This window comes from Dipodomys merriami, unplaced genomic scaffold, assembly GCF_024711535.1.
Source record: "Dipodomys merriami isolate MVZ:Mamm:240054 unplaced genomic scaffold, mDipMer1.0.p SCAF_22, whole genome shotgun sequence".
Lineage (NCBI taxonomy): Eukaryota > Metazoa > Chordata > Mammalia > Rodentia > Heteromyidae > Dipodomys > Dipodomys merriami.
In genome coordinates this window covers 18,235,516-18,250,138 of record NW_027203604.1, presented here as the reverse complement: position 1 = coordinate 18,250,138, position 14,623 = coordinate 18,235,516, and the positions used below count along the sequence as shown (strand labels likewise).

The following is a 14,623-nucleotide window of genomic DNA, read 5'->3' as shown; positions in this document are numbered from 1 at the left end:
AAAAAAAACCCAAAAAACAAATCCAGTGATCCAGCTGAGAACACACAGATAAGCTAGGGAACGTTTGTTGTATGATTGATTCAAGCTTTCAAACACATACGAACAGCTTTTGACGCTTAAAGAAAACATCCTTCACTTTTGGCCCATCTCAATAAGAAAGGAAAGCAAAGGTCTAGGAAGGAGCTATAGTTGCCCTGTTTGTGCTCCTGCTTCTATCAGGAAGCTCAGAGCTTGTGTTCAAGGAAGGCCGAGAACACTCAGACTTGACCTGAGCTGGGATCAGCCCAGAGAAGAACCTGCCTCATAAGCTTTCTGGGAGTTAATCATAATCAGAACACACCACAACAACACGTCATTGTACAATACAAAGCAGGTTTTGTTATTATTTGAGAAAGCCCCAAAGTTTTACACACACACACACACACACACACACACACACAAACACACACACACACACACACACACACACACACACACACACACACACACACACAGCTTTTGCCAGGTGCATAGAACAGGGTTGAAAGTACACATTCCTCAGAAAGTGACTAATGGAAATCTTAGCAACCCCACCCCCCTTTACCAGGTCTACTTTTGGCCAAGCTCTTCCTTTGAAGACGTCTAATTAGAGATTTTTTTAAAAATAAAAACAAACAAAACACCTCTTGGCTTTGTAAAGGCTCAGAGGACTCGCAAGAGCCTTTAGCACCATTTGGGATTGGATCTCTGAGATTACAAACCATGCATGTTTCAATGTGTCTCTAGGTCTTGGCATTTGTGCATGGTCTTTTCCAAATTTTCCTCCCTTCCAGCCAAACCATCACAAGGAAGACCCTAGGGGCGATATATGTCCTGCCAGCCAGCTCTGGCTGAGGTCTGCGTGCTGAATGAAGGATATAATTAGCTTAGTACAAGGAGATCTTCCCTGCTCTCTCCAATAGATACACTAGACATTTTCCAAGCTCTTGAATCCAATGGGGGCTTCTAGGAGGGTCCTGTTGATGAGGTGGTAGAGCAGGCTGGAAAGCCAAGTATGAACTCTAGGGATTTTGCATGCCAGTTTTGTTAAACACAAACATTACTAAAATTAAATTTTATAAAGAGATATGTAGGGCTTACACCTGTAAACCTAGCCCTACAGAGGGTAGAAATTGGGAGGATTATGGCTTGAGGCCAGGCAAATCAAAAAGTTAATGATACCTCCTTCTCCCTCATCTCAACCAATAAAAGGTCAGGCATGGTGGTGCATGTCTGTTATCCCACCTGAATGGCAAGTGCAAATAGGATCTCAGTTCAGGTATAAACAAGAGACTCTTCACATCCCCCCCCCCCAAATAACCTAAGCAGAAAGGGAAAGGAGATCTCTGACTACATTATTTAAAATACTCAGTTTTGTAGCTGGGCACCAGTGGCTAATACCTATAATTCTAGATACTCAGGAGACAGAGATCTGAGGATTTCAGTTTGAAGCCAGCCTAGGCAGGAAAGTCTATGGGACTCTTTATTTGCAATTATTCACTGAAAAGCTAGAGGTAGAGTTTGTCTCAAGTGGTAGAGCACTAACCTTGAGCCAAAAAGCTAAAGGAGAGTACATAGGACCTGAGTTCAAGCCTCACTACCAACACACACACACACACACACACACACACACACACACACACACACACACACACACACACACACAATCTAGTTTTTTTAAATCATTATAAAACATACAAATAGGAAAATATGTGTCTGTGTGCAAGTGGAAAAAAATCACTCAATAAAAACTACAAAGATGGACATGGTGGACAAAGACTTTGAATCCTTGTTATAAATATGTTTCAAGCACTAAAAATTAGGTCTGGGAATGTGGCTTAATGGTAGAGTGATTGTCTAGCATGTAGGAAGCCCTGGGTTCGATTCCTCAGTACCACATAAACAGAAAAGCCAGAAGTGGTGCTGTGGTTCAAGTGGTAGAGTGCTAGTTTTGAGCATAGAGAGGCTCAGGGTCAGTACCCAGGCCCCTAAGTTCAAGCCCCTGGATTGGCACAAAAAAAAAGAACTAAAAGTTAGTTGGAAGATAGGAAAGACTTCAGTAAATGAAAGACATCCCATGTTCATGGATTAGAAGACTTAAGGCAACACTTCCCAAATTTATCTATGGCTCTGACACAGTCCACATCAAAGCTTCATCGTGCATCTTTTCAGAAATAGGGCACCAGTGGCTCGTGCCTATAATCCTCAGTTATGTCTGCCCAGGAGAGTAGCCGTCTTCCCCCACCCCTGGTAAAGGACAGCAGATAGCCTTACCAGAAATCACCTTCCCCAAACCCATTAATCACTTGTAACTTTCAATCACCTGACTGGGAATCAGCAAAGGACCCCAAGCTCTGAGGTCACTTCCTGAACCACCTTAGTCATACTTCCTTCAGATAGTGAGAGATTCCCTAGGTTCTGCTGTGGTCGCACCTCCCCACCTTTCCCTATGTAATCTCTCAACCATAAGTTCCCTTTTCTTCTCCCTTTGCACACCTACATCTGATGTGGGCCCTGAAAGTTTGTTTGGTTTTTTTTTTTTTCCTTTTCCTAGTAAACCCTCTTCTGCCTGAACTGCATGGTGGTTTCTTTCAGCACTACTCAGGAGGCTGAGATCTGAGGATTGAGATTCAAAGCCAGCTTGGGCAGAAAAGACCTTTGGACCTTTGGATTTTTATCTCCAATCAACCAGCAAAAGGCAGAGGTGGGACTTTGGCTCAAGTGGTAGAGCTCTAGTCTTGAGCAAAAAAATCTCAGGGACAGTGCCCAGGCCCTGAGTTCAAGCCCCAGGACTAGCATACAAGAAAAAGAAAACAAGCCCAATGCAAAGAGGAACTGGTTGAGTGCCTGCCTAGTAAGTATGAGGCCTTGAGTACTACATTTGGTATATTATGTCTCAATAAAGTTACAATTCAATTCAAAAAAGAGGCACCAAGCAGGGGGGGGGGAGTCATTGATTCCTCATTTTTTTTTTTTTTACTATATTTTACTTACTTATCTATACTCTTGTGGTTATTTGCAATTAAAATTTGTGTGAGGTAGGAATTACAATAGTACACATCTTTCCAACTCAGGGCCAGGATAATATGTCTTAAAAAAAAAGAGCTCTGGTGTGTCTTTACACCACGGAAATTGGCAAGCACCTCTAAGCAGGACCCTCCCACCCTAGAGACCCTTATTTACCATTTGCCAGCACACCAGGAGTCTTGTCATGGCAACCCTTGTGGCTTGACTTGACTCTTTCTGTGGTCCTGTTACTTTAACCCAACCTTAGGCAAATAAGGAGACATAAATGTTAAAAGTCATCTGACTCTCCCTAGCTCTCTGCCAGTCACTTCTGGACAATAAAAGATAACGGACTTTGTCTCCATGAGGTACTGGTTCTCCTCACCTTAGATGGCCTTTCCATCCTGTCTAAACTTGTCTGACTTGGGGCTCTGTACATCAAGTGCCTTTCAGAGCTCTGAAATACCTCCTTCAAGGAGGGGATGGAGGGGAACCCAGCCTGATAAGGTATATGTCTAACAAATTAACACTTTCAATATACATTCATAAATTTATACTGCAATAAAATGATGCTATCCATAATTTATTCAAAGTATAGTAGGACTAATCCCAGCTAATCAGGAGGCTGAGATCTGTGGATTGTATTTCAAAGGCAGCCTGGGCACAAAAGTCCATGAGACTCTTTTCTCCAGTTAACCACCCAAAAGCTGGAAGTGAAGCTGTGGCTCAAGTGTTAAAGAGGTAAGCCTTAGTAAAAAAAAATAAAACAACAAACTCAGGAACAGTACCTAGGCTTCAAGATCAAGCCTCAGTACTCACACACACAAAAGCCATATTATGAACCACTTTGGGGGTAAGTTTTATTTAACAGTAACTTACAGATCCCTTTTGATATATCAGACATAGCTTTTTTTTTTTTTTTTTTTCTGTCGTGGGGCTTGAACTCTGGGCCTGGGCGCTGTCCCTCAGCTCTTCAGCTCAAGGCTAGCACTCTACCACTTGAGCCACAGCGCCACTTCCTCAGACATAGCTTTAATCACTTAACTCACTAACCTTTATCTAATTTTAGGGTATTTTCATCACTTAACCCCTGACAGCTACTCACTGACTTCCATTGTCTCTGGTTTGGCTCCTTATGGGTATTTTATATAAATGAAACCATACAAGATGTGGCTTTTCTGTGAGTGGTTCACTCCATTATCCTGTTTTCTTTTCTCAGGTGTGAGTAAGGAATCAGGAAAGTTAAGTACCTTGACCAAAGTCACAGACCTCATAACAAATAGCAGAAGTAAGATTGGAGTCAGCCAGCCTGCCTCTGGAAATCTCCATAAATCTCAGAATCACAATGGAATAATGTCAAAACCCAGGCTTGGTGTTTCACCTCTGTAATCCCAGCATGCAGGAGGCTTAGTCAAGAGGATTGGGAATTCCAGGCCAGCCTGGGCCACATCCCAGACCCTATCTTAAAAAAAAAAAAAAAAAAAAAAGCAAACAATAAAAGAATGGAGCTAGATGCTGCTGGTGCAGACCTGTAATCCTAGTTACTCAGGAGACTGATATCTGAGGATCAAGGTTCAAAGCCAGCCTGGGCAAGAAAGTCTGTGAGATTCCAGTTAATCACCAAAAAGCCAGAAGTGGAGATGTGGCTCAAGTGGTAGGGTGCTAGCCTTGAGCAAAAAAGAAAAAACAAAACCCAGTGAAGGTGCCCAGGCCCTGAGTTCAAGCCCCATGATCATCACGTGAGGGCAGGGGGCTCCGGGTGGGGTGGGGACATTTAAAAGCTTTTGTGAATATGAGATGGGCTCCATGGATACAGATTAGGTTTTGCCTTGTGGTGAGGTCAAAGGCAGGACAGAGAGTTGGAGGGAGTGGAGGTAAGGGGCCAAGCACTCACCTGGAGGCAGTAGTTGCTCAATAAACCATGTCTCTTGACAAGGATAGAATCTTTCCCTTGGGATGAACACTTGTGTTTGACATTCCATTGGTCTGCCTGGCAGCTTAATCCTTCCTACACTGAGAAAGCCCCAAAGATCGAATCTTGGTGATAGAAAGGCTCTCTCCTAATCCAAACACTAAGGCCAGACATGCACTGTGCCAGCAACGTGGCAAAGGCACCAGGGTGTCATGTTGGTCACATAATGCCCATGGCAGGACCCAGGATCCACTTCCAAACCCCCTTTAAGTGTTGCTTATGCACTGAGTCCCACTCCCCATCTCTCTTGTGCTATACTACTCCCAGAGGCTTCCGCACCCATTCAGGCTCCTGGTGGGCCAGAAGGGTCTCAAAACCAACTTTGTTCTTTTCCAGGGGATTAGTAGGAACCAGGGACTGGTTCTAAACCTGTCCTTCCTGCAGAGACTCAGCCAGAGCTCCTCCTCAATTAGGTATTCTAGTAGCATGTCTTACAAGCACATCACTAATGATCAGAGCAGGATGGATCAGACCAACTCTGCCTGTGTCCTCCTGGTACTTATCCTCAGGCTGGGAGCCAGAGTTACACAGTTGGTGACCCCGAATGCACTATTATGGTGCTAGGTGCCCTTCTCTGCCCAGAGCAATCAGAAAAGGCTTCTCAGAGGAGGTGACACTGGAGAATGAACAGGAGGTAGTTGCACAAGGGGGAAGAGGAGGGCTGGTGGCATGGTTCAAGTATAAAGCACCTTTCTAGCAAGTGCCAAGGCCCTAAGTTCAAACCACAGTAGGGATATCTGTGTGTGTGTATGTGTGTGTGTGTGTGTGTGTGTGTGTGTGTGTGTGTGTGTGTGTGTGTGTGTGTCCCCATGTGTCCATCTGGGGACCTGGGCCCTGTTCCTGAGCTTTTTGATCAAGACTGGTGCTCTACCACTTGAGCCACAGCTCCACTTCCAGCTTTAATGGTGGTTCATTGGAAATCAGAGTCTCCTAGACTTTCCTGCCCAGGCTGGCTTCAAACCATGATCCTCAGATCTCAGCCTCCTGAGTAGCTGATATTACAGGCATGAATCCCTGGAGCCCAGCTTGCACAGGGGGAGTTGCTCCGAGAGGAAAGAACAGGGGTCTTGAGAGTTTATGTCTACCAGCTCAGAGCGGAGGCTGGGCCTCAATCTGGTGTCATTGCCAGAGCTGTTGGGTCCTGAGTCAGGTATAGAGCTGGGCTCTGAGGGGTGGTTTGGGGTTGTAGTAGGTCAGGCCTGGCTCCTCTCACTTGCCCGTGAGTCCCTCCCCCCCACCCCCCCATCCATTTTCCACTCCTAGTCTGGGGTGGGAATATTTATGCTCTGTCCACAGAGGTTGTCGCTTCACTCACTTGGGGTACATGGAGTCAGGCCAGGACTGAGGGCAGCTTGTCTCTAGAAAGGTAGCATCTTCCTGCCCCCCACTCCCACTTCATGGTCTGTGAGTGACTGTGGAGAAGGTTCTAGAAGGCAGGCACCTGCCCTGAGGCTTTAGATCCTCGCTCTGCCTCTGAACTCCTATCTTTCCCAAGCACGACGAGACAGCCACGAAAGTCACAGGGTTCTTTGTGCTGTGTTAAAATGATTATTTTTGTGGACCACAGGTTTCTGTTCTATTTATTTTGTGTGTGTGTGTGTGCCAAAATTTTTAAAAACTAGGTGCGGTATTGAACTCAGGGCCTATCCCTGGGCTTTTTCGCTCAAGGCTGGTGCTCTACTACTTGAGCCACAGGTGGTCTCCTGTTATAGAGGGCACAGGTTCTGTGCAAACCTGCCCTTGCCAGTCATCCCACAGTCAAACCCATCCAGTGCCTTGTGATGAGTTTGGGCACATTCTAGGCACTGGGACAGATGAGATGAAGTCCCTGCTCTCAGGGAGGTTTCTCCTAGGACAAGAAGAGCCAGAGCCACTGAAATACCACACTACCAGTCACTGAACCTTTCCTCCAAGCCCATAAAACCAAGGTTGAAGGCAGGGGACAGTGACTCACACCTGTAATCCCAGCAGGCGGAGGTAGGAGCATCTTGAACTCCAGGTAAGCCTGAAACTCTGCATAGCAGCTGGGTTGGGCAGGTTGGGCAGGGACCTTGGGTTCCCCCCAGGCCTGTCAGCTCCTATAACATCTGTACTATTTCTGGGCCTCCCTGCAGTGGGACACGGGATTGTGGGAAACCAGGGCCTGAATCTACAGTAAATCATCACATCCTGGGCTGGAACCTTGGGCCAGGTCCCACCTGGACCCCTCGACCTCCTCTTGGGGTAGACCCTGTCCCACCCAAGAGACTCATGGTGACTCAAGAAAACCAGGAAGGGGCTTTTGTATGAGTGTGAGTGTGAGTGTGTGTGTGTGTGTGTGTGTGTGTGTGTGTGTGTGTGTGTGTGTGACTAAGTTTTTTGTTGTTGTTGTTTTGTTTTTTTGTTGGTCATGGGGCTTGAATTCTGGATTTGAGCGCTGTCCCTCAGCTCTTCAGCTCAAGGCTAGCCCTCCACCACTTGAGCTAAAGCACCACTTCTGGTTTTCTGGTGGTTTTTTATTGGAGATTAGAGTTTCATGGACTTTCCTTCCCGGGCTGGCTTTGAACCAAGATCCTCAGATCTCAGCCTCCTGAGTGGCTAGGATTACAGATATGAGCTACCAGCGCCTGGGTTGATGTGTGACTAAGTTTAAGCCCAATGCAGCCCATAGTTGTTGGGGTTTTGTTTTTTGTTTTTGTTTTTGCTTTTTTAGGAAACTCAAAAAGAAAACAGATTCTGTCTGCCCCAAACCATAAGCTGACTCCTAAGAGAAGAAACGAGAAAATGACACATCTATCACTCAGGCTGTCCACAATCTGGGGGTCACAGTTCACCCCTAAGAAGCCAGAGGCTGCTGTTGGCAACCTGGATTTGCCTGCTGGCTTCCCTCTGGGCTCAGAGCCCAGCAGGAAGTTGTGGTTCAGTCACAGCCACCAACCTCCATGCCTTCATGGCTGACGCCCAAGTCAGGGAGGCCCCCAGGTGACTTCCTGCACCTCCCATTGCTGCCTGTGTCCAAAGGTGTTTATTAAATGGGCGGGGCCAGCATCTGCCTATAGGCTCACTGGACTCTGTGGTTCCTCCTGGAATGCTCACTGGGCTTATTATTTTGTAGCAGAGGAAGGAATGGAGATACATATATATGTATATGTACACATACAGATGCATATGTGTGCATTTGAACTCAGGGCTTAATACTTGCTAGGCAGGTGCTCTCCCACTTGATCCACACCTCCTGGCAACCCTTTTATTTTTAGTTTTTCAGATAGGGTTTCACACTACTGCCCTAGCTGACTTCAGATTCCCTTCCTCCTACCTCTACCTATGGAGTAGCTGGGAGATGGGAACCATAGCACCCAGCTTGTTTGTTGAGATGGGGTTTCACCAAGTTTGTGCCTTGGCTAACATTGGATCTGTATTTTCTTGATCTCTGTTTCCCCAGGGAAGCTGGAATTAAGTGTGTGAGTCACTGCATCCAGCTTGTATTTTATTCTTTACACTCTCTCTCTCTCTCTCTCTCTCTCTCTCTCTCTCTCTCTATATATATATATATATATATATATATATATATATATATATATATTTAAGGTATGCAACGCAATGCTTTGAGGCATCCATAAATCTGAAATGGTTACTATGGTGAAGCAAGTTCAGTTACTCTGTGTGTGTGTGTGTTTGTGTTTGTAGAGCACTAAAATCCATTCTTTCAGCAAAAATCCCCAATGCAATATAATCTTAAGAACCAGCCCTCATGTTTACAATCGATCTGTCTCTATGTGTGTATGTATGTGTCTCTTTCTGTTTCTCTCTTTCTTTCTGGTGGTACTGGGGGTTGAACTCAGGGCCACATACTTATTAAGCAGACACTCTACCACAGAAGTCACTCTCACAGCCTGCTTTTGCATTTAAGTCTGCTTTCCAGATAAAAGTGTCTGGCTTTTACTCAGGCCGGCCTCCAACCTCTGCCTCTCCTGTAGCCAAGATTACAGACATCACTACACTGTACATTAGATTTCTCACGTGTTCATCACACATACAAGTCAGCTACTTCCCACCCTTCCACTTGTGTGTCCCCATTTCCTACCCAGCCCAGCCTTCTAAGAGGTCATGGTAGGTGCTGACCATCTGCAGAAGTTGTCTGGGTGGATAACAGTGTGGGAGCCCATATTTGGTAGGGCCTTGCTCCTTAGAAGGCCACACAGGCCCTGGACACAGAAATTCCAGTACAGACATGGGCAGGAAGTCAGGAGAGCATGTTAATATGTGTTGGGGAGGTGTTAATAGCAGAGACTCACATCTTGGTCAGAGGACCAAGAAGCCCAAAGATGTCCAAACTCAGGGAAGGATGACCATGTGAACCTGACAGACAGGGGCGGCCATGTCAGCAAAGGAAAAGCCCCACATTGCCATGCAAAGTAAAAGGAGAAAGTGTGAGCTTATATGCATACATGTATGCATATTCATGTTCAAATCATACATATTCATAGGGCTGGAAGGAGAACACTAACAGCGATTGTCTCTCAATGATAAAACAGTACATGTTTCTTTTCTTTTTTTCTTTTATTTCCTTTTCTTTCTGAGTGTGTGTGTGTGTGTGTGTGTGTTCGTGCGTGTGCGCACGTGTATGAATATCTATCCTGGAACTTGAACTCAGAGCCTGGGCGCTATCCCAGAGCAATTTTTGCTCACAGCTGGTACTCTACCACTTGAACCACAGCTCCACTTCCAACTTTTTGGTGGTTAATTTAGAGATAAAAGTCTCACAGACTCTTTTTCCCTGGGCTGGCTTGGAATCATAATGCTCAGATCTCAGCTTCCTGAGTCGCTAGGATTACAGGCATGAGCTACCAGTGCTGGTTAATATTCCTTTTCAGATGCTTATTTTCATGGCCGGGCCAGGCCATGTTTTATTTCTCACCTTGTGCTCTGGCCCCTTCATTATTCACTGTTATTCTCACAGCTCACTTGCTGGATCTGCTGCCTGCTGAAAGGTTTTTTTTTTTTTTTTTTTTTTAAGCCCTTTTTTAAAGAGAGATAATTGAATCTGCTGAAGGAAGTGGAGTGTTTTATTTTTGGTGAGGGTGGTTGGCTACATTCCACCTAGTCTTTTAAAATTTACTGTCTGGTGATGGCTCTGAGCTTTTCAGTTTTGTTATTCTGCATTGTTTCTGGAAAAGGTGTACATGCTGGAAGAATTTCGTTCATTGTGTCTATTCAAGTGTGTGTGTGTGTGTGTGTGTGTGTGTGTGTGTGTGTGTGTGTATCTGAATTCAGGACTCATTAGAGAATAGATTTGTTGGGAGATAAATCTATGTGATTTGGGACCCAGCCCAATTCAGGGGGTCATGTCTGTAATCCCAGTTATGTGGGAGATGGAGACAGGAGGATCTTGGTCTAAGACCAGCCAGGGCAAAAAGTTAGCAACATCCTATCTCAAAGAACAAACTGGACATAGTGTTATATAACTGTAATCCAAGATACACAGAAAGTAGAAGCAGGAAGATCACAGTCCAAGGATAGTCTAAACAAAAAGTGTGAGACCCTATCTGAAAATGAAATGCAGACATAAAGGTCTTAGGGTGTGGCTCAGTGGCAGGGTCTTTAAATAGCAAGGGAAAGACCCTGAGTTCAAATCTCATTACTGCAGGAAGGGAGGGAGGGAGGAAAGGAGGGAGGGAGGGAGTACCTGTGATTGGGTGATGTCATGGACAGCTCATGGGGTCCAAGTCTCCAGGCCTCAAAAAACAAGGCCTGTGTGTCAGCGAGTCCATCGGTGGCTTTTCCATAGCAGGGCAGCTGGCAGCTGGGCACAAGGTTACTTGGTTCCTTTCCTGTGGATTGATTACCATTATCAATGGAGTAACTGAACAGATGGGCTGTTTTGGCAATCTGGTGCTTGGCTTTCATCCTGCTAATAAGATCCAACTAAGAGTCTTTCAAGACAGTGATCTTTGAACAAATAGATGTTTTAATAGGATTAGTGTTGTTATTATTATTATCATTATTGTAAAATATACAGAAAATGTACCATTTGAAGCATACAATTCAGAGGTGGGGCATCCATTCATGGTTATTCAACCACTGTTAGCGGACTCCTCCACCTCTGTGCCATTTTCTCAAACTGTCCCCATTTTCTTCACTAAACACCCCTTCTCACCATTTCTCCTTCCCTGTAACAATCACCCTTCTACTTTCTCTCAGTTGTTAATTATTATTTTTTTGCATGTATGCAGGTCCTGGGACTTGAACTCATGGCCTGCGAGCTATCTCTGAGCTTTTTTGTTCAGGGGTAGCACTTTACCACTCGAGCCACAGCTGCACTTCCAGCTTTTTGGTGGATAATTGGAGATAAAAGTCTCACACACACCAGACTCCAGTGGCTCACACATGTAACTCTAGCTACTCAGGAGGCTGAGATCTAAGATCATGATTTTCCCAGGCAGGAAAGTCTGTGAGACTCTTATCTCCAATTAACCACTAAAAAGCCAGAAGTAGAGCTGTGGCTCAAGTGGTAGAGCCCTAGCCTTGAGCAAAAGAATAGATGCTCAGGGACGATGCCCAGGCCCTGAGTTCAAGTCCCAGGACTAACACAAAACTAAATACAGTCTCAAAGACTTTCCTGACCAGGCTGGCTTTGAACCACAGTTCTCAGATCTCAGCCTCCTGAGTAGTTAGAATTACAGGCATGACCCACCAAACCCAGGTTTTGCTACTACTACTATTATTATTATTATTACCATTATTGGTCATACTGGGGCTTTGAACTTATGATTTTGTGCTTGCTAGTCAGGCCTTCTGCCACTTTAGCCATAGCCCCAGCCCTTATTGCTTAATTTTTTTTTCATGCTTGTTTACCAAAGGCTGGCCTCAGACTATGACCCTCCTACCTACGCCTCCCACACAGCTGAGTACAGACACATGAAAAACCATGCCTGGCTTTTTTGTTGAGGTGGGGTCTCACTAACTCCCTCCTTCTCCAGGCTGGCCTCAAAACATGATCATCCGAGCATTAGCTTCCCAAGTAGCTAGGATTACTCACATGAGCCACAGCATGCCCCTCTGCCTTTTGGCCCTTATGGATGACGCTGTTCCAAACACGCACACATACCTGTCCACATCTCTACTTACATTTTGAGTTTGTACACCCAGAAGAGGGATTGCCGAGCAAGCAGACACTTCCACAGAAATAGAAACTAGGCTATTCGGAAAGTCTTCTGGTTCCTGCTTCTTGGTGTCAAAATCTGCCTCCGGGGGGAACTACAAGAAGCTTCACAAACACAGCTCTGGGTTAGAAGGATCTTCTTTAAATACATCTATATCCGTCTATCTATATACCTATTTGGATATAGAGCTAATATCTACATATTTACATATATGTAAATACCTATATTTATATACCTAGATATAGATCTAAATATATTTATATTTAAATAAGATTTAGATCCATATCTATATTGATATATCTAGATGTAAATGTCTATGTAAATATATATCTATATACATATATATGTTTATATACCCATATAAATATACATTTTATAGGTAGATATCTATCCATAGATCTATATATATTTAGATATGTAGATACATATTTAGATATGTATATCTATCTAAATGTATATTTAGATATACTAATTATATATTGAGAAAGATACAGATATACTTACAGAGATAGATATCTAAATATATAGTTAGATATAGATACATTTAAATATATAAGAGATGTGGCCACTTGTCATTCATTCTGGCTGACTAACCTGTTTAGAAAGCCTGCCACTCATTTTTCCCTGCCTCTCTTGCAGCTAGAATTCTACCCTGGGACCCACCTGTGGCTAGAGAGAAAGAGGATTGGGACTGGGTATGGGGGCTGGGAAGGTGGCTCAGTGGTAGAGTGCTTGCCTTGAGCTGAAGAGCTGAGGGACAGCATCCAGGCCCAGCGTTGAGGCCCCACGACCAAAAATTTTAAAAAAGGACTGAGTATGGCTACCTGGGAGCCTGACAACCACATCTCCCCATCATGATTCGAGAGGAAGCAGCCAGGTGATACCAGTTCCTACCGCAGCAGTGCTAGCTGTGTCCAGTCAGCTCCACAAGGAGTCTGAGACTGTTTCTGCCTGTGTTCAGGTCAGGTTCTCCAGCCTTCCTGGAGACTCTGCACTCCCCAGTCATTCCCCAGTGGCCTTTTCACACATCCCTGTGTGGTTCAAACCAGTTAAAATTAGGCCATGGTTGCAACTAAGAACCTAGACTGATTCACCAGCCACTCCGCGATTGGTTAACTTTAAGTTGTACTGTGAAGATTGGGCACGCCCTCCACCCCCAGCCCTGCCTTAAATAAAGTTTTCTCCCTTTCACACTGAAAGCCCGGGTGAGCAACCCTGGATCTTCCGGCAGCACAAAGACAAGATGTTCTGGATCCTTCCAGCATGTTCATTGTACCAGCCCTCAGACATGGCTCCAACCTCATGGTCCAAGGTGACAACTGGAATTCCAGCCATCACATTCACATTCCAAGTTTGTTTTATCTCTTTTCTAAGAGAGGATATAAATAGTTTGTGATAGACATATTTTGTTTGTTACACCTTTACAAGGTACCCCTACGTAGCCCAGGATGGCCTAGAACATGGAATCCTCCCGCCTTAACCTCCCAAGTGCTGGGATTACAGGTATGTGCCACCGCACCTTTACGAAAAAATCAAGATGCACTGTACATATAAACTGACTTGTTGAGTGATAAGCCCTTTGTACAACTAAAGACAATAAAAAATATAATTTAAAAAGAAGCTGGGTTCAGGTGGACCTGTTGCAACAATGAGAAGTACAAAATGTCATGTCAAAACCAGCTTTACAATGTCGGTGGGGGGGGGGAGGGGGGTATAATTGGGTGGGGGGAGGGGGGAGGCTGGGAAGGGAGATGAAGGGTAAACAAAGGAGGAGGCTGCAATGCTTGGTAAGAAATGTATGCATTATCCTGCCCATGTAATTGTAGCCCCTCTGTACAGTATGTTCTCAAATAAAATAAAATAAAATAAAATTAAAAAAAAAAAAAAAGAAGCTGGGCGCTGGTGGCTCACGCCTATAATCCTAGCTACTCAGGAGGCTGAGATCTGAGGATCGCAGTTCAAAGCCAGCCTAGGCAGGAAAGACTATGAGACTTCTATCTCCAATAAACCACTAGAAAACCGGAAGTGGCGCTGTAGCTCAAGTGGTAGAGCGCTCGCCTTGAACTGAAGAGCTGAGGGACAGTGCCCAGGCCCAGAGTTCAAGCCCCATGACTGACAAAAAAGAAAAAGATTGCTTAAAACTCATTGGCCTTTCTAAAATTAGATGTCAGTGATACTTGCACAACACTATACTAGTACTGAAGACTCATGAACTATACCTAATTAGGCCAATACTGGAGCTTGAACTCAAGGCCTTGATGCTCTGCCACTTGAGCCACACTTCTACTTCTGGCTTTTTACTGGTTAATTGGAGACATGAATCTCACAGACTTTTCTGTCCAGGCTGACTTTGAACCTGTATCTTCATATCTCAGCCTCCTAAGTAGGTAGGATTACAGGCCTGAGCCACCAGCACCTGGCTTATACAATTTTAAAAGGTCAATTATATATTGTGTTACATCTTATTTTTATTTTTTTTGGGGGG

General features: G+C 44.7%; 1 protein-coding gene and 1 long non-coding RNA gene across 2 annotated transcripts in view; both read left to right on the top strand.

Moving 5' to 3' along the window:
• Ocm2 (oncomodulin 2) overlaps window positions 1-14,623 on the top strand; it is a 49,316-nt gene that overhangs the window by 1,253 nt on the left and 33,440 nt on the right. The window lies entirely within an intron of this gene.
• LOC138834607 (uncharacterized) lies at window positions 6,974-13,591 on the top strand. Its single transcript, XR_011374216.1, has 3 exons — window positions 6,974-6,995; window positions 13,339-13,450; window positions 13,567-13,591. It is a non-coding gene; the product is annotated as an uncharacterized lncRNA (long non-coding RNA).